Source organism: Sprattus sprattus (assembly GCF_963457725.1).
Source record: "Sprattus sprattus genome assembly, chromosome: 14".
Lineage (NCBI taxonomy): Eukaryota > Metazoa > Chordata > Actinopteri > Clupeiformes > Clupeidae > Sprattus > Sprattus sprattus.
Genome location: NC_137912.1, coordinates 24,348,595 through 24,355,398, shown reverse-complemented (window position 1 = coordinate 24,355,398; position 6,804 = coordinate 24,348,595).

The following is a 6,804-nucleotide window of genomic DNA, read 5'->3' as shown; positions in this document are numbered from 1 at the left end:
TCTGGGTCTTTCACAAACCAGTTTTTACGCCCTTACAAGTCTTGGAAAGGGTATCTAACTTACGTTCCACCTTCTTGCGCAAGCTCTGACTGTAGAGAGAACTGTCATTGGCCGACCGCCTTCCCAGTTTTGCCGGATAGGATAATTATCCTCCAAATAAGATCATTTTGAACCTTTGATACGATACACCATTTCCAATCTGGCAACACAGAGCACCTTGCTGCCTCTTCAGTTGCATCAATAACAATAGCACATAACATCTGCATGTGAAAACGATGTCAAAACTCGTCGCGGGGGCGAGGTCCCGCGGTGAAGTGCCCTCTTTTTCACAAACTCAAATCTGGTCACCCAACATATACCCTAAAGATACACTCAGATAATCACACATACCTTTATCACTCACATACCGTACATGGGAAACACATTTACAAGCACGATCACACACACACACACACACACACACACACACACACACACACACACACACGTACCTTTACCACCCACATCCGTGGCAAAAACATTCACAAACACGATCACACATACTACCAACACACACACACACACACACACACACATGCCCTATAAGAAGAACAGAGGGGGATGGGCAGGGGAGGGATAAAGTTGGTGGAGGGTGTGTGTGTGAGAGAGATATAGAGAGTGTGTGTGTGTGTGTGTGAGAGAGAGAGAGAGTATGTGTGTGTGTGTGTGTGTGTGTGTGTGTGTGTGTGTGTGTGTGAGAGAGAGTATGTGTGTGGGTGGAAGGATGGGGGTGCCTAGCCTCAGTTGACTCCCCAGGGAACACCAGTGTCATCTCAGCTAAGAGGGAAATGAATCTTTTGTTGTTGTTCCCCACTAGGATCAGCAGAGGAGGCAGAACCCCTGTTGCTAAGCTAGCTTAGCAGGTTAATTAGCGACTAACGTTTGGTGTGTTATTATTAGCATACACCCCCCCCCCCCCCCTTCTCCCGTCTTTAAATCACTTCAGGAGAGTCAGTTAAATTAGTCAACCCCTTTGGCTTCTCATTTATTTGGCCAGAATCGTGAGCAAACAGAAAGTACCCTATTAGGTGTGCACTGTTTGTGGTTGCTGGTTTCTATGGCCCGAGTTAACCAGATAATGTTGTGTTCTGGTTGAATGGTTTGCTGGGAGCCTGGAGTGGTTGAGGTGGTGTGTGTGTGAGTGTGTGTGAGAGAGTGTGTGGGGGATGAAAACACTGGCTCTCATTCATCAGTAATGTAAACACTTAAGGGACCTTTAACCTTCTGTTGGTTCTCACACACACACACACACAATCACACACACTGGATGAAGTGTAGACTCAGGGACCCAGATGAGACTTAAGTTAATTAAGTTAAAATAGCGCTTACCTTCCCTTACTCAGAGAAAAAGTAGGGAAGCTAAAACCACCACCGGCTATCTGTCACTAGCACTGTTCTCCATGCCTTTCTTTAGCACTGTTCTCCATGCCTTTCACTAGCACTGTTCTCCAGGCCTGTTCCATTTATTCCTTATTAGGCTCTTCAGAATGTGGCAGAATGTTCCATTGATTTCAGAAGAGCAAAAGACTCATGACATTGGCAGTGGATGGTGTGCATCTGATTCATGTCTTTCATATCATTCTGCAAGTTGTTCATTCACTTCATAAATTCAAAACATAAATTCATTGAAAGTGCAATTCAACTTCCGCAAGTAATCAGTAGGCCTACTGCACATTATCTAAAAATTTGAAGTTCTATTTGCGTGAAGGACTTTTTTTTCTCAGCGGAAGCCACGAAACAGCAACAAAATAACTTAAATAGAAATATTTTCGGGGAATGCCTGTTATTGTTTTAGTAAGTAGCCATATCTTAAGCAGGATAGGTTCGCATCGGGGTCCTGCTCATCCTGTCGGCATTTATTTTCGGATACTGACCTTGTGCTTTACATGATCCTTTTCTTATTTGGTGGGATGCTTTTATCGAAAGAGATTTACAATAAGGAAACAAAAAAAGTAAAAAAAAACATAAAAACAAGCGCAAAGTTCTAATTCTAGTAACTCTGACAAAGTGCAAAAGCGGGCAGATCGAAGAAGTGCACAGTAAGTGTGAGAATGTCTTCTCCTGGTACTAAATCACACCCATGAGCCCTTTGCTGCATGTTCAGATGGCCCTACTCTTTCATTCACAGCCTTAGCGCAATTCAGAATATGGTCGGGCTCTCTGTCCCAATCCCTGCGTGGCTTCGGGTGTGTTTTACGTGGCTTGTCACATCTGCTGTTGCCCTGGTCACCGCTGCACATTGTCAGGATTGTGACAGATTGTTTATGCAGCATTGTCAGCAGTGGTCAGTGAGGGTTGAGTAAACATAGCCTATATTTGAGGCTGGATGTCAAAGCATGTTTGGTGGTTTGGGAGGGGTAAAAAGGCTGATGGAGGGATTATATTATATTTATATTATATATTATATATTATATTATATTTAATTCTCCAGAGATAATCTTGAGGGACTAACAGAGGATAAATAACTGCCCTAGTACTCACCACCTAAAGTAGGTGTTCATGTGTTTTGAATACAAGATCTGTGAAGAATATGATAGCAGTTCCGAGGTTCATTTAACAGAAACTATTATTATTATTATATTATTATTATAATTACAACTATTATAAATATAATTCATGTATAAAAATATAACAATGTACAGTACTGTGCAAAAGTTTTAGGCAGGTGTGAAAAAATGCTATAAACTAAGAATGCTTTCAAAAATGGAAGTGTTAACAGTTTATTTTCATCAATTCTTCATAAATTAACAAAATGCAGTGAAGGAACAGAAGAAAATTCTAAATTAAATCAATATTTGGTGTGACCACCCTTTGCCTTCAAAATAGCATCAATTCTTCCAGATACACTTGCGCAGTTTTTGAAGGAACACGGCTGGTAAATTGTTCCAAACATCTTAGAGAACTAACCACAGATCTTCTGTGGATGTAGGCTTCCTAAAATTCTTCTGTCTCTTCATGTAAACCCAGACAGACTCGATGATGTAGAGATTAGGGCTCTGTGGGGGTCATACCATCACTTGCAGGACTTTCTGTTCTTCTTTAAGCTGAAGATAGTTGTTAATGACATTGGCTGTATGTTTGGGGTTATGTTCCTGCTGCAGAATACATTTGGTGCCAATCATACGCCTCCCTGATGGTATTGCATGATGGATTAGTATCTGCCTGTATTTCTCAGCATTGAGGACACCATTCATCCTGACCAAATCTCCAACTCCACTTGCAGAAATGCAGCCCCAAACTGGAAAGGAACCGCTACCATGCTTCACTGTTGCCTGCAGACTCTTATTATTGTACCTCTCTCCAGCCTCCAGCGAACAAACTGCCTTCTTCTACAGCCAAATATTTCTAATTTTGACTCATCAGTCCAGAGCACCTTCTGCCATGTTTCTGCACCCTAGTTTCTATGTTTACGTGCTTAGTTCAGTCACTTGGCCTTGTTTCCTTGTCGGGGTAGAGCTTTTTGGCTGCAACTCTTCCATGAAGACCACTTCTGGCCAGACTTCCCCGGACAGTAAATGTCTGTACCTGGGTACCACTGGTTTCTGCCAGTTCTGAGCTGATGCCACTGCTTGAAATCTTCCGATTTCGAAGGTAAATAAGCTTGATGTGTTTTTCATCAGCTGCATTAAGTTTCCTTGGCTGAACACTGCGTCTACGATCCTCAACGTCTTCTTCAAAAGAGCTGGAACTGCACATTTTGAAACCCCTGTCTGCTTTGAAATCTTTGTCTGGGAGAGACCCTGCTGATGCAGTATAACTACGTTGTGTCTTGTTGCTGTGCTCAGTCTTACCATGTAAATGGATGAAAAATAAACATTTATTGTTTACATTTTTCAAAGCATTCTTAGTTCATAGCATTTTTTCACACCTGCCTAAAACTTTTGCACAGTACTGTATATCACAAATAATTATATTTGCACTGTTGTTGTATAATTTGTTTTTAAATACAATACTAGTAATATTAATGATAATTATATATTATTGAGTCTAAACTCATGTTGTAGGCTTCCAAGCATATAGTGAAAACTGGCACAGGATAGTGGTACCCATGGCTCCAGGATATAGGGTATGTGTCCATTCCCCAGATCAAGTATTGAGCTATGGAAAAAAGTAGGGTGGCCTTAGTGGGACAAAACTGATCAATTGGTAAATGTAAAAAGAGTTCTGTGGGGGGAAACGGTTAGTGGTGGATAATGGATCTTTTAAATCCATAGCACACACATACATACAGAGCTCCTCATAGATTAGTGGAAACTGCTTTGTTCAATTGTCATTCTAATTCTATGGCGAAATCATTCCATTTCTGTGTGAAGTTCCAGAAGGTCACCATGGCACCGAGAAGCTCATCGTTAAATGGTTTCGATTGACGGAGACTAACACTCTAGCTGCCACCATACACACACACACAAACACACACACACACACACACACACACACAGACAGACACACACACACACACACACACACACACACACACACACACACAGACACACACACACACACACACACACACACACACACACACACCACATCCACTCACTCCTGAATGGAACACTATGTAAGCATCATGAGTAAACCGAATGTGAGCTTTCTGCTCCACATGGCAAATGTAGACACATATACACTCCACACATTGGCTCAGGTAAATACTGTTTCTGGGTCACACCCTGTCAGACACACACATGAAAATAACGTGTGTACACACACACAGATCTATCTGTCACTCAGTTACATGTCAGACACACTCACATATGTACACACACACGCTCTGACATACACACACACACTTCTCACTGACACACGCACACACACACACACACTCTGTACATCTCCCTCCCTCTTGGTCAGACATACATATGCTTGCAGACAAGCTCACTTTTCTTTCATACACACACACACACACACACACCTCTGTCAGTGGAGCGTGCTCTCCCTGTCTTTGATAGAGCATAATTATACCGTACTCAGCTTGTTTCTGAATTAGCCTGACTGCCGTCGTCTGGCACATGGGGAGCCAGCAACAGCAGTGCATGAGAGTGTGTGTGTGCGATTGTGTGTGTGTGTGTGTGCATGTGTCTGTGTCTGTGTATGTGTGTGTGTGTGTGTGTGTGTGTGTGTGTGTAAGTGTGTGTGTGTGTGTGTGTGTGCATGTGTGTGTGTGCATGTGTGTGTGTGTGTGTGCATGTGTCTGTGTATGTGTGTGTGTGTGTGTGTGTGTGTGCATGTGTCTGTGTGTGTGATTGTGTCTGTCTGTGTGTGTGCGTGTGCTTGTGTGTACGTGAGAGATAGAGAGAGTGTGTTTGTGTGTGTGTGTATACATTAGTGTATGTGTGAGAGAGAGAGTGTGTGTGCGTGTGTATGCATAGGAGTATGTGAGAGAGAGTCTGTGTGTGTGTGTGTGTGTGTGTGTGTGTGTGTGTGTGTGTGTGTGTGTGTGTGTGTGTGCGTGTGCGCGCGCGTTTGTGTGCGTGTGATTGTGTCTGTCTGTGTGTGCATGCATAGGTGTGAAAGAAAGAGTGTGTGTGTTTATGAAAAGTAGACAGAGCTGTGTGTTTGCACATGAAATAGACTTACCATGGGTGTGTGTTCACATAAACAAGTGTGGGCAGGCACGTGCACAGATAGACCCCAACTGGTGCTCAAGCACCAGCCCTTGTGCCCTGGTTGAGAAAAAGTGCCCTTTTTTTCTGGAGACCAATTCTTTTTTCAATCATCAATATTTCTAGAATACAAATTAGTCTCTCGTCATCAATTTCCCCAAATGTGTTTTGATATCTGAGGGGGCATTTATTTGGAGTTCTTGTGAGAATTTCGCCTCGACATGCTCCGCGGCATAGACATAGAATAAAGTATTCCTTGCCTATGATCTGCGGTGCTCACAAGCCCCCTCCCTCCTCATCCCCCACATCAGTGTTGAGCGGCAGGCCAACAGGTGCAGCCTACTTCTTCACTGACCTGCATCAGACAAACAGGTAATGACGGTGTTTGTGCAATCCCCCGACGTTGTATAAATTAACAACATTAGTGCCGCTGAAAACAATACGTCTGAAAACCGGACTGGTCCGACGTTTCCTAAAAAAATAAACAGACAACTAACTTGATTTCAAAGCATTGTCCAGCTGTTTACTGACGTTTGTCAGGTTTAATTACATTATTTGTCTGAAAGTGCATATTTTGTGTTGTATAAATGCCGTTTAAACAATTTCGAAAGTATGTTGAATGTTTGTTTAAATGTCACGAGAATTCACAGCTAGAAAATAGCAGGTAAACTATGCTAGCTCTCGGGGTCATGCTATCCTTTCCCACATTGTTTAACGTGATATTTATGTATCTCTTCGTTTTGCCAGTTTTACAACGACAACCAGAATTTTTCCTCCAAAACAAATATGAAGGGCGGTCATTCCAAAAGCATTGGTTTTCTAAAAATGGGTGGCTGGAGTATTCCCCAAGTTCAGATTTGATGCACAAGCATGGTGAGGTGGACCAATTACAGAAAAAAGGCACCCCAGACATCATTTGATGTATCAGACGTTAAGGGAGTGGAAGACAGAGAGCGAGAGAGATTTCATTTCATTAATAATTTTGGTGATGGGCGCCCTTTTTTTTTTTTTTGAGCACCTGCCCCCCAAAATGTCTGTGCACGTGCCTGAGTGTGAGTATATGTGTGAGAAATGTGTAAGCTGTGTGTGTGTGTGTGTGTGTGTGTGTGTCCACTAAGAGAGGATCAGGATCAGGATGCATCTCATGTTCCTGACATCCCCTCTG